The sequence below is a fragment of the Triticum aestivum genome, chromosome 1A (genome assembly GCF_018294505.1).
Source record: "Triticum aestivum cultivar Chinese Spring chromosome 1A, IWGSC CS RefSeq v2.1, whole genome shotgun sequence".
Classification (NCBI taxonomy): domain Eukaryota; kingdom Viridiplantae; phylum Streptophyta; class Magnoliopsida; order Poales; family Poaceae; genus Triticum; species Triticum aestivum.
Window position 1 is genome coordinate 463,152,252 of NC_057794.1, and position 17,469 is coordinate 463,169,720.

Consider the following 17,469-nt stretch of genomic DNA (forward strand, 5'->3'; position numbering starts at 1 on the left):
CTAAAGATCAATGATCAACTTGTGTGTCTATGGGGTGCCCCCTCCCCCGTATATAAAGGAGTGGAGGAGGGGGAGGGGCCGGCCTCTCTAGGCGCACCCCATGGAGTCCTACTCCCACCGGGAGTAGGATTTCCCCCTTCCCTTTGTTGGTTTTAGGAGAGAAGGAAGGAGAGGGAAGAAGGAAGGAAAGGGGGGTCGGCCCCCTCCCAATTCGGATTTGGCTTGGGGGGCGCGCCCCCTCCTTTGCTTCTTTCCCCTCTCTTCCACTAAGGTACCCTGGTATACTCCCGATTTCACCCGGAACCATTCATATGTCCAAACATAGGCTTCCAATAAATCGATCTTTACATCTCGACCATTTCGAGACTCCTCGTCATGTCCGTGATCAAATCCGGGACTCTGAACTACCTTCTGTACATCAAAACACAAAAGCTCGTAATACTGATCGTCACCGAATGTTAAGCGTGCGGACCCTACGGGTTCGAGAACTATGTAGACATGATCGAGACATGTCTCCAGTCAATAACCAATAGCGGAACCTGGATGCTCATATTGGTTCCTACATATTCTATGAAGATCTTTATCGGTCAAACCGCATAACGATATACGTTGTTCCCTTTGTCATTGGTATGTTACTTGCCCGATATTCGATCGTCGGTATCTCAATACCTAGTTCAATCTCGTTACCCGCAAGTCTCTTTACTCGTTCCGTAATGATACATCCTGTAACTAACTCATTAGCTACATTGCTTGCAAGGCTTATTGTGATGTACATTACCGAGAGGGCCCAGAGATACCTCTCCGACAATCGGAGTGACAAATCCTAATCTTGATCCATGACAACTCAACAAACACCATCGGAGACACCTGTAGAGCACCTTTATAATCACCCAGTTATGTTGTGATGTTTGGTAGCACACAAAGTGTTCCTCCGGTATTCGGGAGTTGCATGATCTCATAGTCATAGGAACATGTATAGTTATGGAGAAAGCAATAGCAACAAACTAAATGATCATCGTGCTAAGCTAATGGATGGGTCAAGTCATTCACATCATTCTCTAATGATGTGATCCCGTTAATCAAATGACAACTCATGTCTATGGTTAGGAAACATAGCCATCATTGATTCAACGAACTAGTCAAGTAGAGGCAAACTAGTGACACTATGTTTGTCTATGTATTCACACATGTACTAAGTTTCTGGTTAATATAATTCTAGCATGAATAATAAACATTTATCATGATATAAGGAAATATAAATAACAACTTTATTATTGCCTCTAGGGCATATTTCCTTCAGGAAAGGGTGCGGCCGAGTGAGAGTGTTTTTGGTAGGGTCAGCCTGTAGGAGGCATGTGTGACAGCGGTCCGGACTCCTACAAAGCCATCCTCAATTTGCTTCTGATTTGCGAGAAAAAGGACATGCGAACAGACCAACGGATGGATAAAGGACAGCATTGGATGGCAAAACACGTACGAAACATGCACTCTGGATAGTTGCTGGCGGTTTGAGAGTCCGCGTTGGAGGTGCCTTTAGTTAACAGTAACATGTCGTCTCGACACAACTTGGCAAACTTTATCTAAAATTTATGTCCTTGCCTCTAAGGTACGCCCCACATGATTTGTCTCTTACCAAATGAAAAACATACAATATATAGAGACTCAAACCAGCCTTTAAGGTGGGCCCTAGCAGAAATTAAGAAAATATTGATTAGCACCACATTATTTTCAGCAATCATCTTTCTCTTGTACTTTTCAAAGTTTCGTAAGGCTGGCAAGTGGGACCAGATGGATTGTTTTTTGATAAAGGATGTTTTTATTAACTCAAAATGTAGCATCACGTGGATACAAAGCATAATGAGTTACACCCAGCCTCTACATAACAAAGATGCACACGGCCAATCACCAAAAAGTCTGCCAAAAATGAAAATAAATGAGAAACCAACATATCGGCAACAGTAAAGGTATAAAGGACCAACAGTATGCCTATGTAGAAGAAGGTGATGGACCGATCCGAGTTTATGTTGCCGCCCATGTTGGGTAAAAATCTCCTTGGCCATCCGCTCCAACCACGTACACACCATCTTGAACAGTGGTTGGTACTCCGTTCGTTGTAGCGTAGACCACATACGAAATGAGTGCATACATTAGAAAATAACCTGCAAAAAGAAGAAGAGTTTATGTTATCGAAAACAAAATTATTTTGATATAGCCAAAGAGGCCATAATAAGGCATATGCTTCCACCTAGGACCAGATGGATTGTTAAAATATTGGAGGCAACCTCTCAGCTTAGAGGCAACGCTAGCCAATTTTTTATTAGAGGCTCCTTCTAAGAGGAGAGAGAGGGATTAGAGGCAGCAAAAAGCATATAGTATGGGTGCCCTAAGGGCATCTCCAATGGTAACCCGTGAATTTTTTCACGCATCTATTTGCGAACAAGAGGGGGACCAATTCACGGACACAGATGTGGGAGGCCACAATCCAACGCTAGCCGCATACATTTCAACCCGTATTTTAACAAACCAGACGAAATTCATGCAAATCGACTGATATTCATCAAATTTCGAATAGAAAATAGCACAAATCATCCACATATATCATGCAAATTAATTCTAGTACAACAAGATCTCAAATTCGACTAGATCTCGGATGTCCAACAAGATTTTCATGAATGGATCATGTCGTCCCACACATACGCCCCTTCAGCTTTGTCCAACAGTGTGTTCACGTAAATGACTGTCCCTCTGCCCTGTGTTACACCATGGCAGAGCGTGCAGGTTACATATAATGTGTAGACCAAGATTGTGAGAATGAATCAATCAACAAGTTAAGCAAGAGGAAGAAAATCTTACGATCTCGTCCTCTGCTGCGTGAAATGGTCGCCTTGCCTCGAACTGACGAACCATGCCACAAAACTTGGTGCCACTGATCTGGATAGCGTTGCAGCGATACGAAAACGACCTCACGTAGTGTGGTTGAATTATGTACATGTCGTAGGGCGCAATGTGCTTTTGTGCGTGAAATTTTTCATGCACTTGCTCCTAGAAGGGCTCCCCTTTGCTCCTGCCTACGAAATTTGTGGATACGGCCAGCCCGCATCGCATAACAACTCATCCTCCAAGGTTGAATAACTCACCATCCTTTGTACTCTAAAAAACGACATAGAATTTGAAAATAAGCTCAATGGAATTTGACCAAACACGTGTTGAGCGTGGTGTCCGACATGGAGGTCGTCAACAAGGGGCGGAGTGTATGTAACATCCCAAATTTTCAATTTGGAATGTTATACATAGGTCATTCATGCATATCATATTTTATTACATTTTCGTTTTTGCGATCCTCGAAATTTTAAGCAACTCAAGGACCCTCGGAGAGAGTTGGGGATTTCACAGTTCTCATATTTGAATTTTCTCAAATATCAAAACAAGGATCACTTTGGTTTTAATTAATTTTTCTCTCCGAAAATATTTCATATTAAAAATATATGACAGGATATAATATGACTTCTCCAAAATAAATGGAATTTGGAGGAAAATATTAAAACCAAATAAATATTTTATTTTGGATATATTTTCGTTATTTATTGGAATTAGGAAAAATATGCGTTTTTCAAAATTGCATTGGAGGCCCAAATAAATGTTCACTTTGTCCGGAATCTTATTAGAGGACCGTGAAACATTATTTTGGGATTTTTGGAGTTGGTTAGTATTTCTTTTATTTGTTTTTCCACGTCAGGATTTAAAAAAAGTTACCGACCTAACCGGGCCGTGTCCGACCTAGACTCCGACCCGACCGGCCTTTATAAGCCGCCCCGCCAGCCTACCCGACATGCCAAACCCGCCACCGAAACCCTAGCCAGACGCCCTGCCAGCCCACCCGACCCACCAGACCCGCCGTTGAAACCCTAGCCAGCTGCCCCCCGCCTCGATTTCCATGCTGCGCCGCCGCCCCGCAGCGCCGCCACCGCCCCGTTCCGCCGCCCCGCCGCCGGATCCGCTCGTCGCCGCCGCCAACCCCGCCGGAGCCGCCGCCGACCCTGCCGGACCTCGCCGAGGTAGTCGCCCGCCGCCGCCGGTGTTCGTTAGAAAGCCGCTCGTTTTTTTGTTCGAAACCCTAGATCTCGTTTTTTTGTTTTAACATCGGTTTTATTTTGGGTTTTTTTCGGCTTGGTTAAATAGCGGACGTTCGTCCGTACGTTCGTGTTAATGAACCTTGTTCATTAGTTAGTCGCAGACCACGAATGTTCGTTCGTTAGCCTGTTCGTCTCGTTTTATTTTCCAGGGATTTTCCGCGATTATTTTCGATCACGATTTCTGCCCTAATCTTCGGTCTAGTATATATTTTCGCTCGTTTATCGGAATCGGGTGAAACAAGCACCTAGATCTTCGTCTCGGAACCCTCTTTCTGTTTAACCAACTTAAACAAGATTTTGGTACTGTAAAATTTGACTTTAGCCCAGATTAGTAATCGGATCTTGTTTTTTTCGCAGTTTGAGTTTCGTTGCTCCGTTTGATTTGATTCTTTTTGCAAATCGGAGTTCTTCAACTAAACTTTCTGGTTAGATCTTTTTATTTGAGATTTTCCCGTGCATCTTTGCTTGATTGCTTATGTATGATATTATTTGTTTGCGATAGAATTCCCAGAGTGCAAAGCGTGCTACTACGAGTCTCTAGGATTTGCAGATCGCCAGCAAGGCAAGTAACACTTTGATCATACCCCCATGATTACCCAGTTTTATGCATTAGTTACAACCCTCACACATTGCATGAGTAGGATCTCTTAACATGTGGGTTTGGTAAGTAGTTGATGAGGTAGGAACCTATTGCCCTTTTATTATCAAATCCTTGGGAGTTACTTCTACATTATGCTTATATTGCTATGCTATGCTCGTAGACGTGGATTGGGTTTGAGTGTATCCATGACAGATGTGAGATTGTTCATTAATGGTTCAACTTAAGGTGGCAACTTTAATACACATCTGGGTGGATTGCTTATGGGCACCTGGAGAATCCAGTGTTGTCCTAGGATATCCCGGAGTACCCGTGTGATCATCCTACGGTCCGCCACCCAGGCTCAAAGGGATCATAAGATTATTCATGCTAGAAACTTTTGTGTGCAGCCACAAGTCATTATGGGCTCTGGCATAGTTGAGTATGTTGTGTGACCTCCTTCAGTGGTGGGCTAGCAGATGTAGGGGAAAGTAGGTGTAACGGTCCACCCAGAGTAAAGAGTTAATGCTTCTGAAAGACTGTGTCTCGGTCATCCATTTCTCAAACACCTTGTAGTGCGAGAAATCCAACGGAGGAGATCGAGTCTTGTGGGAAAAAGTGCGCAAACCTCTGCAGAGTGTATAAACTAATCATGGTTAGCCATGTCCCCGGTCATGGACATCTTGAGTATCTGGTACTTGAATTGTTGATTTGATATCATCACTCTAAATTAATTTGTTGGGTTAATGATTACTTTAATTGGGATTGAGTTGGAGGAACCTTCTCAATGATGTTTCAACTACCATGATAGTTAAATAAAATATATTCCTTTGTTGTAGGGAAAAATTGGCTTTTCCCAAAAACAATATAACCATAGAGCCTCCACCAGCCATATTGCATGTAGCGATAGCATTTATATGTTCATTGCTCTACTGTGTTATATTGCCAGCATATTCCATGTGCTGACCCGTTCTCAGGCTGCAACGTATCATGTTGCAGACTTTTCAGACGACGAGTAAGATGTCATAGGTCGTTTGTCATGCACTCAGCTATGCCATTGGAGTTGATGGACACGCTTTATCTTCCAAGCCTTCTGCTATTATCGTATTTAGATGGCCTTAAGCCATATTTATTGTAATAAGTTCTCTTTTGAGACATTCGTTGTAATAAGTGTGTGATTGCTACTCTGTTACAAATCCTTCGAAGTACTGTGTGTGTGTTAGCATTACCGATCCGGGATGACACTGAAGCACGGAGACTTGACCATCTGAGGTCGGGTCGCTACAAGATGGTATCAGAGCACATGCTGAATGTAGGACACGACCACTAAGAAAAGCCATAGGTCACTCTTCTCTACTCATTTCTGACTTCTCTCCATTTTCTACTCTTTAGGATGGCGGACTCAAGGAACAAGTTTGCACAACTGGATGAAGACACACCTTTTGGACGACACTTGAAGGAAGTCACTAAGTACCTGAACATCGGAATACCAAGCTTCATCGGGACCTACACTGCCACTTTACCAGAAGAGGAGCGATGGATGATTCGAGTTCAAGTTCCAGGAAGGACGTTCACGCCAGTCACTAAACACATAGAGTTTTTCCTTTGATGCACCCACCTGGAGTCTAGGAAAGAGCATGGCAGCCCACATTGCCATAGGACACATAGGCGAAGTTTACCACAAGGAGCTTAAGGACACTATCTAACAAATATGTGGGTGCCAGATGAGTAATGGGAGAAGATCAGCACCAGGAAGGACAGGTCCATTGCAGCATTCATCCAGGAATTAAACCATCACATCCGTCGCCAAGAGAACCGGATGTGCGCAAGCATGATAGATTTGAAGAAGGCAATAACTAGGATCACAGAGCAAGAAGAGAGCTTAAGTCTACTCATGAAGAATATGAGGAAATGATGATACTTGTGGAGAGGAATGATGACATTACAAGGAAGCTAGGAGTTTTCATGGAAGACCCCGCGCTAGGAGGAGAAGACGACGAACCTAAGAAGATTCGTTCTGAAGACTACATTATCATCGACGACACCGATTCCGACCCTGATAGTAGTGATGATGACTATGAAGAAGAAGCTGGAGCGGATATCATGGAGTCTTTTACCGATCAAAATTTCTAGTAGACCACCATACTATTAGTACTATTCCCCCATGTAAAGTAGTCCAAGCACTGTAACGATAGTTAGATTGATTGTATGCCCTTGCTTGATTGATTGAGTGATATTATATACTTGTGTTTGTCTCATGTGAATATGAGTAGTGCTTTCTCCTTAGACCTCATTCTATTCTAATATTTCCCCTCTAAAGCCATCAGATGCCTCCAAGACGTGACCCCGGATTTGCCTTCCCACCGGAGCTCACTCAATTGATCCAGCAGCAGAATACACTAATGCAGTTGCTAGTTCAGAATCAAGGCAACAACAACAACAATAACAACAACCCACTGCCACCATCACCAGTTGACAACTTAGCCCATTTTCTGAGGTTACAACCGCCGGTGTTTTCCAGTAGCACCGAGCCCATAGTTGCGGATGATTGGCTATGTAGGATTGAAAGGGAGTTAACCACTACCGGTTGCACAGATGTTGAGAAGGTGCGTTTTGCCGCACACCAATTGGATGGACCCGCAGCCACATGGTGGGAGAATTACACAACAACTTTTCCTATAGCCAATGTCACTTGTGAGCAGTTTCAGCAAGCTTTCCGCACAGCCCATGTCTCAACTGGAGCTATGAGCATGAAGAAGTGTGAGTTTCGCAACTTACGCCAGTGCAACCGTACTGTGGGGCAGTACGTGGAGGAGTTTAGCAAGTTATCTCATTACACCCCAGATGACATGGCCACCGATGCCGCGAAGCAGGAGAAGTTTATGGAAGGGCTGAATGATGAGATGAGCATGCAGTTGATGGTGGCGACATTCAACAACTACCAGGAGTTGGTAGACAAGGCTCTTATGATTGAAGGAAAGCAATAGCAGATTGAGAGCCGCAGGAGGAAATATGGACAAGGGAAGTACAATTCAGGAGCTCAGCAGAAATCCTGTCTCACCCCGAACCCAGGAGGATTTACCCATAACCATGGAGGCCATAACCATAATGGAGGAATTCTGCATAACCACAACGGCCCTAGGAATGGAAATGGGAATGGAGTAGGCAGCAATCAGAACCGCTCTAATCCAGCAATGCCCGCCAAGAAGGACCTAAGTCACATTACTCGTTTCAAGTGCGGGAAGACTGGACACTATGCCACTGAGTGTTCTGAAGCGAAGAATGGGAATGGAAATGGAAGCTCTGGGAAGAATCCCAACCCTTTCAATAGGGGACAAGTGAACCACATGAACGTGGAGGAGGTTGAAGAACAGCCTGATGCAGTTATCGGTAAGTTTTTGGTTAAGTCATTTACTGCAATTGTTCTTTTTGATACTGGTGCATCGCATTCATACATATCAAGGGGATTCGTGGATAAGTATAAGTTGCCCACTAAAGTACTTAGGACACCTATGTTAGTAAGCTCACCAGGAGCGGAGTATATGGCAAGTGAAGGATGTTTTCAGATGCCATTGACCATTGGAAGCCATGTCTTCCCCTCAGACCTAATTATTTTGGAGTCATAAGGATTGGATGTGATACTAGGCATGGATTGTCTATCGATGTATGGCGGAAACATCGATTGCACCAGTAAGTCAATTTTGCTCACTACCCTAAGGGAAAAAGGATCAAGTATGTATCCCGACATGCACCGAGGAGGATGTCGTAGATATAAGATTGATAGTAGAATGGGGGGTAGGTATGAGGAGGCAAGATCCTAGCTATGGAGTAGTTGTACACACGAGTTTACGAGTTCAGGCCCTTCGCGGAGGAAGTAACAGCCCGACGTCTCGGTGTCCGGAGGTGGTCGACTGGATTGTATGTGTGTGTGAGTTTACAAAAGATGCGAACCCCTGTCCCGGAGGAGGTGGGTGACTTATATAGAGTGCGCCAGGACCCTAGCTCCCCTCCGTTACGCGGGGTTCAATGTACATAAAGAAGGAGCGTTACAGGTAACGTCTGTATTAAAGTGCTATAAATGATAGTTAAGTCTATGAGTAAACACCCGACCGTTGCTGTGTGGAGTGACTTTAGATCTTCTGTTTGTTGAGTGATTTCTGTGACGGTCGAGTGACATTGATCCTTTTTAGTGGTATGTCTCTGGTAGAGTGGATGATGGTACCCTTCGAATGCTTCTGGCTTTAGGGTGATGTCCTTGGGGAGGTCGTCTAGGTCAGGTTTTATTGTAAAGACCGGCCGACTCCAGGTCAGTCGACCGGGCTCCCTGTCTTTTCCATGGCTCGGGTCGAGAGGCCTTCCGCATTGAAAGTGATCCCGGAGGAGAGAGCGCAGGTGAAGGTGTTGGTCGAGCGGCTGGTCCAGCTCGTCCGGGACGGCGTGACAGGTATGGATTTGCTGGAGGTATTCCTCAAACGACGCATCCAACCGCTCCAAGCTCGCGATCATCCAATGTGGATGTACTCGGGCATTGAGGATTCCACTCGGATCCACCCGGAGGAGATCGACAATGGCACGGTGGAGAAGTGACTGAGAGGCATCACAGGCAATAAGGATAACCAGAAGGTCCAGGAGGGTCGTTCCATTCGACAATTCGCGTCAGCCAGACCAGGTCTGATTCTGGATTACCGAGTACTTTTTTGATTAATCATGTAACCGCCTATTGACGACTGGCTGTTTTTTGCTTTGCTTGTTATCTTTCAGGCTCTTACTAAGATGTATTCAATGCCCAACGGAGAGAAGGAGCAGGACTCGTAGGAGGAGGCGAGTGGCACTCGGACAAGGAGGATGGTGAGGAGAGCGGCAACCCGAGTGACGAGGAAGAGGTCGACTCGCCTCCTCACGGAGAAAAAAGGTCTAAGCACGCTCACGACCCAAAAAGCCTCCACGCCACGGTGACCACACCGACTGGGCAGTTTTCAAAGCGTCCTCGGACGTCCTCTCCAGTGTAGACTGAGAAGATGTCGTAGCAATCAAAAGTTGCACCTCCTCCAGCTCCGAAACCACCAAAGGCTGCGTCATCCAAACCTCCGAAGGCTTTGCCCAAGATCAAAATGGTCATTCCTACTATCTCTGGGTAATAATTTGACCTGATTCTTTGGTTTGCTCGGTGTAACAAACATGACCGACTGACTATTGAAATTTGCAGACCTGCCACCTCTGGGACTTCCACTCGCCAGTATGAAGACGAGGACATGGAAGATGCGGTCACCTCCAACCCGGGTACAATTCTCGTGATCTTGTTCTTGATTGTATGGTCGATTAAATTCTGGTGACTCATCTAGAGTCGGCTGATTTCTTTGCAGCCCCTCCCAACGTCATTGAGCTTCCGGATGATGACGAGGATGTGCCGCTGAGGCCTAGGAAGAAGAAGGCAATAGCTAGCAAGACATCCCAGTCGGAGCCGGCGGCGGAGCAGGTAATTCAACAGCTCGCAGATGCGAGTAAGGTTTCTGTAACCTTTGCTGACCCAGTGTCGAGTGCGTGTCCCGCATCGTCGACTGCATCAGAGTTTGTTTCAACCATCCAAATTCATGCCTCGGATCTCCAATCCGCAGCGTCTGGACCGTCCGTCCCCTTTTAGGGAGTCCTAGATTAGGAGGTGTCCGGATGGCTAGACTATACCTTCAGCCGGACTCCTGGACTATGAAGATACAAGATTGAAGACTTCGTCCCGTGTCCGGGAGGGACTTTCCTTGGCGTGGAAGGCAAGCTTGGCGATACAGATATGCAGATCTCCTACCATTGTAACCGACTCTATGTAACCCTAACCCTATCCGGTGTCTATATAAACCGGAGGGTTTTAGTCCGTAGGACAACATACACATCAACAATCATACCATAGGCTAGCTTCTAGGGTTTTAGCCTCCTCGATCTCGTGGTAGATCTACTCTTGTACTACCCATATCATCAATATTAATCAAGCAGGACGTAGGGTTTTACCTCCATCGAGAGGGCCCGAACCTGGGTAAAACTTCGTGTCCCTTGCCTCCTGTTACCATCCGGCCTAGACGCACAGTTCGGGACCCCTACCCGAGATCCGCCGGTTTTGACACCGACATTGGTGCTTTCATTGAGAGTTCCTCTGTGTCGTCGCCGTCAGGCTCGATGGCTCCTACGATCATCAATAGCGATGCAGTCCAGGGTGAGACCTTCCTCCCCGTACAAATCTTCGTCTTCGGCGGCTTCGCACTGCGGGCCAATTCGCTTGGCCGTCTGGAGCAGATCGAAAGCTACGCCTCTGGCCGTCAGGTCAGATTTGGAAGTTTAAACTACACGGATCTTCGATGGATTCGAGCCACTGCCGAGCGCGCCGCTCTGTCATGACGAGCATGATTTAGCTCTGCCACCGAACAGTGCCCTGGAGGCCGCACCCGCGTCAGCTCCGATCCCTAATTTGGAGCCGACTGCGCCGATCGAGGATGGGCGGTTGGACGCCACCTCGGGGGCTGTGATCCTAATGGCGATTGAGCCGAACACCAGCCCCGTACTCTGCGAGACTAGTGACTCCAGGGAGCCAGACTCCTCTCCGGACTCCGAACCCTCCGCGCCCCTGCCAATCGAATCCGATTGGGCACCGATCATGGAGTTCACTGCCGCGGACATCTTTCAGCACTCGCCTCTCGGTGATATCCTGAAGTCACTGAAGTCTCTCTCTTTATCAGGAGAGCCCTGGCCGGACTACGGTCAGCAGGGTTGGGGTACGGATGATGAAGAAATTCAAAGCCCACCCACCACCCACTTTGTAGCCACTGTCGACGACTTAACCAACATGCTCGACTTCGACTCCGAAGACATCGACGGTATGGACGCCGATGAAGGAGATGATGAAGAACCAGCGCCTACTAGGCCCTGGAAAGCCACCTCGTCGTATGACATATACATGGTGGACACCCCAAAAGAGGGAGATGGAGATGGAACAGCGGAGGATGACCCCTCCAAGAAACAGCCTAAGCGCCAGCGTCAGCGGCGCCGCTCAAAATCCCGCCAAAACAAACACGGTGATTCCAGCACGGGAGATAATAATACTCCGGAAAGCGCCGAAGAAAACCCCCTCCAACAAGATTTAGCATAGGAAGATGGAGAAACCAGCCCTCATGAGAGAGCGGCAGACAGAGAGGTCGAGGACGATAATTATATGCCTCCCTCCAAAGACGAGGCAAGCCTCGACGACGACAAATTCGTCATGCTAGAGGATCCTGTCGAGCAAGAGCGTTTTCAACACAGGCTTATGGCCACGGCAAGAAGCCTCAAAAAAACAGCAACAGCTTAGAGCTGATCAAAATTTGCTAGTCGACAGATGGATCGAAGTCCTTGTGGCCGAACATCATAAACTCGAACGCCCCTCCAAGAGCTACCCAAAGCGCAGGTTGCTACCCTGATTAGAGGAGGAAGCACTTGATGCGGCCGACCGACCACCTCGTGGCCGCGACAGAGAGGCCTCTTGGCCCTCCACTCAAGCCGCACCCCGTACCAAGGCACGGGAATATGCGCCGGACTTACGAGACATGTTGGAGGACAAGGCAAGGCAAACAAGATCGATCTATGGATCGCGTGGGCACCCCACGGCTCGAGACGGCAACCGTCATGCCGGCCACAAATTCGGCACGGCCGAACACAGTAGATAAGGCGCACTGGAGCTACGTCATGATATAGCCTAGTATAGAGGCGCCGCACACCCACTCTGCTTTACAGACGAAATAATGGATCATCTAATCCCCAAGGGTTTCAAACCCGTAAACATCGAAGCATATGATGGCACAACAGATCCTGCGGTATGGATCGAGGATTATCTCCTTCATATCCACATGGCCCGCGGCGATGATTTCCACGCCATCAAATACCTCCCACTCAAGCTTAAAGGACCAGCTCGGCATTGGCTTAACAGCTTGCCAACAGGATCAATCAGTTGTCGGGAGGACCTGAAAGCTGCATTCCTCGACAATTTCCAGGGCACTTATGTGCGACCCCAGATGCCGATGACCTAAGTCACGTAATTCAGCAGCCATATGAATGGGCCAGGAAATTCTGGACATGGTTCCTAACAAAGAAAAATTAAATAGTTGACTGTCCGGACGCTGAGGCCCTAGCAGCCTTCAAGCACAATATCCGTGACGAGTGGCTGGCCCGGCACCTTGGTCAGGAAAAGCCGAAATCTATGGCAGCACTCGCGACACTCATGACCCGCTTTTGTGCAGGAGAAGACAGCTGGCTTGCTCGTAGCAACAATATGACCAAGAACCCTGGTAATTCAGACACCAGGGACAGTAGTGGCAGGTCGCGTCGCAACAAGCAGAAGCGCCGCATTAACGGCGACAATGCTAAGGAGACGGCAGTTAATGCCGGATTCAGAGGCTCTAAATCCGGTCAGCGGAAAAAGCCATTCAAAAGGAATCCTAGGGGCCCGTCCAGTTTGGACCGAATACTCGACCGCTTGTGCCAGATACATGGCACCCCCGAAAAGCCGGCCAATCACACCAACAGGGATTGTTGGGTGTTCAAGCAGGCACGCAAGTTAAACGCCAAAAATGAAGACAAGGGGCTGCATAGCGATGATGACGAGGAGCCCCTGCCGCCGAACAACAGTGGACAGAAGGGTTTCCCCGCACAAGTGCGGACGGTGAACATGATATACGCAACCCACGTCCCCAAAAGGGAGCGGAAGCGCGCGTTAAGGGACATATACGCGGTAGAGCCAGTCGCCCCAAATTTCAATCCATGGTCCTCCTGACCGATCACCTTTGATCGAAGGGACCATCCCACTAGCATCCTTCATGGCGGATTCGCCACATTGGTTCTAGACCCAATTATTGACAGATTTCATCTCACTAGAGTCCTTATGGATGGCGGCAGCAGCCTGAACCTGCTTTACCAGGATACAGTGCGGAAAATGGGCATATATCCCTCGAGGATTAAGCCCTCCAAAACGACCTTTAAAGGCATAATACCAGGTGTAGAGGCCAACTGTACAGGCTCAGTCACACTTGAAGTGGTCTTCGGATCCCCGGATAATTTCCGAAGCGAGGAGTTAATCTTCGACATAATCCCGTTTCGCAGTGGTTATCACGCACTGCTCGGGCGAACCGCATTCGCTAAGTTCAATGCAGTACCGCATTACGCATACCTTAAGCTCAATATGCCAGGCCCTCAAGGAGTAATTACGGTTAATGGAAACACCAAACGCTCCCTCCGAACGGAGGAGCACATAGTGGCCCTTGCAGCGGAAGTACAAAGCAGCCTTTCCAGGCAGTTCTCCAGTCCGGCCACTAAACGACCAGACACCGTCAAGCGCGCCCGGAGTAAACTACAACAAGGCCGCCTGGCACGATCCAAGCAGGCGTAGCAATGCGGCCCCAACCCCAACCCTCGCAATAAGGCGACGCTAGTACTTCGCGTACATAACTACGCTCTAGAGATACCATGGGCACAGGGGAAGGGGCACCATCACGGCACGCCCAAAACACGGCTTAAACCGTACCAGGGGCTGCCGATTTTTTAATTTTCTCTTACTTTCAGGACTTCATCCTTCGGCGGGCCTGTTCGGCAGTTCAATTTCCGCACAAACGATGCAAGAACCAGGGAAGCAGGAAAGCCAAGCCACACTACGGAACTCCCAGGTGGTCTCTATCACGAGCAGTATACCCGTTCCGCATACTATTCCGCATCTTGCCCCTGGAACGGACATGTTAACTAGTCCAACCTTCCACTTATCGCATTACTTGTATCGTTCTGCCTTGATCGCACACCTTTTTAATAAACAATGCATAGCTTTCGTCTATTTTTGCATTACCTTTTTTCTTTATATATGTTCCTTAATGACATGTTGCACCTGTACATGTTGGTACGGCCAAAATACGCCAGGGGCTTTAGTACCCCTCAATATGGTGTGAGAAGTCCGAACACTTTAACAATTGCGGCACCCCGAACTTATAGCATTATATGCATCGGCTCCGAATCATGTCTTGGGTCAATAGTTGGGTTTGCCCGGCTCCTATGTTTTGGTGCCTTACGTTCTGCTATATCGGCTAAGGTAGCACTAGGAGAACCACTGCGATTGTGCCCTAGTTGAGCTGGGTCGAGCACCTCAGTGGAGAAAGCTAAAACTGACTCTCATGATGAAGCGAGAGCTGGTCGCTGTTCGAGAGGTTTTTTTGAGTCCCTAAAGAATTATGCCGCTTAGGGCGAGTAGCCGGCTCTGTCCGGCCAAGGCGTGGATAGCGCCTCGAACTCGGTCTTCCGAATACCAGGGGCTTCGCCGAAATTTAAAATTATAGAATTCTATGGCTAAGTGAGAGTGTTCACGCATTATAGTCCGATTGCCTTGTTCGTTGGGCTGAGCGCCTCCCTCAAAGGACCCAAACATGGGGAAAAGAGCGCTCAGGTTTATCCCCGAACACCCCAGCACTAGCGGCACGGGGGCAGAAGCCGACGACTCGCCATCTCTCAGAATTGATAAACAGCCGCACAGAAGGTAATATTTTAAATTCCAACAGCATTGCTTAGCGCATATAAACAAGTTTTCAGCGCACGGGACAAAACAAGCAAGTTTCACTCAAAAATTACATCCCTAGAACATTCATCCGCTACAAGGCAGGCACCCTTCAGCACATCCTTATAGTAATTCTTGGGCTTGCGATGCTCTTTCCCCGGCGGTGGCTCGTCCTTCACAAGCTTCTCAGCATCCAGCTTGCCCCTGTGCACCTTAGCACGGGCAAGGGCCCTACGGGCACCCTCAATGTAGACGGAGCGCTTGATGACTTCGAGTCTTGGACAGGCCTCCACCAGCCGCCGCACCAGCCCAAAATAGCTCCCAGGCAGAGCCCCTCCAGGCCACAGCCGAACAATGAGGCCCTTCATGGCCTGTTCGGCCGCCTTGTGGAGCTCGACCAGTTGCTTCAGCTGGTCGCTCAGGGGCACAGGGTGTCCGGCCTCAGCGTACTGAGACCAGAACACCTTCTCCGTCGAGCTGCCCTCCTCGGCTCGATAGAATGCGGCGGCATCGGACACACTCTGGGGAAGATCTGCAAACACTCCTGGAGAGCTCCGGATTTGGGTAAGTATCAAGTAACTCACGTTTATGTGTTTGCTTTGCATAAAGAATGCCTTACCCGCCGCTATCTTCTTTACCTCATCACACTCCTGGAGGGTCTTCTGGGATTCGGCCTTGGCAGACTTGGCATTTTCAATAGCCACCGCGAGCTCGAACGCACGCGTCTTTGAGTCAAGCTCCAAACTCTCATGTTTTTCCATGAGAGCCTGGAGCTCTTGCCGCACCTTGCCAACCTCGGCCTCACACTTCTCCCGCTCGGTGCGCTCCGTGGCCGCCCTCTTCTCGGCCTCGTCCAGCGCTTGCTTAAGGGTCACCACCTCAGACGTGGCCCCTACAATAGCCACGATAATCCTGTCATTTTTTTGAAATTGCACCTTATATATATATATATATATATATATTTAAACAAGGTATTTCTTACCTTCATTGTCCTCGAGCTGCTTCTTGGCACGATCGAGCTCTTGCTCGGACCGCTCGAGGTTCTGCTTTAGCGTGTCCACTTCCGTAGTCAGTGCGGTGGACGCAAGCAGAGAAGCCTGCATACGCATATTGACTCCTTTTTGTTAGACTCCTGCGAATTTTATTTGATCCTCTATTCGGCTTTTCTTCCCGAACGCCAAACAGAGCATCAGGGGCTACTGTCTATGCGGTAATATTATTTACACACTCTTTACTTACCTCAAAGCCTGTCAAAAGGCTAGTACAAGCTTCAGTCAGTCCGCTCTTGGCGGACTGAACCTTCTGGACCACCGCACTCTTAATGGTGCGGTGCCCCTCGTCGATGGAGGCGCCTTGGAGCGCCTCCAACAGATTGTTCGGCGCCTCCGTTTGGACGGAGATTACCGGCACAGCAGGCTTGCTCCTCTTGGAAGGAGGTCCCCCGCCGGACTCTGGAACCTTTGAAGGTTCTTGAGCGGTGTCCGGCCTAGGGTCGGACTTGGAGCCCTGGGGGGTTTCATCCCCTTTACTCCTGGAGTCCGGGAGGCTGCCTTGCGGCGCCTCCAGGACCACCTCCCCAGGCTTGGAACCTGTTGGGACAACACTTTGGTGTCGTCCGTAGCACGGGGGGAGGAGGCCGTCGGAAGCGAGTTCACATCCGACGAGTCCAGTGAGCCGCTTGACGACACGTCGAGCCGGTATTTGGGTGGGCTGCATAAACACATTCTACATAAGGGACAGTTGTGCAATAAATGAATACTATGAATTAATCTGGTATCCGGATACTTACAATTTCGCCAGGGGCTTGGCCCTGGGCGGCCACTCCTCTTCGCCGTCGTCGGCGTCGATGGAGCAGGCCGAAGGAAGGGTTCTCCCCTTCTTGGACCCTTCGGCCTCCCCCGTTGGGGTGGCCTTCCTTTTCTTCCCTTCCCTCGCTGGAGGGGGAGAGGACTCTTCTTCCTCCTCCTCGTCTTCGTGGGAGGAGTGCGTCTTGGATTCGTCGAATGATGAATCCGACACCTCCGGGCGTCGGGCACTCTTTCGAGTCCCCATGGCCTTCTTCTTGACCTTCTTCTTCGGCACCACATAGGGTGCCGGAACCAGCAGCCTCGCCAAGCGAGCATCCGCTTGGCCTTCGGGCAAAGGAGCCGTACAGTTGATCTGTCCGGACTTCGCCTGCCAATCCTGTCAAAGGTAAGGGAGCTTAAATCCCA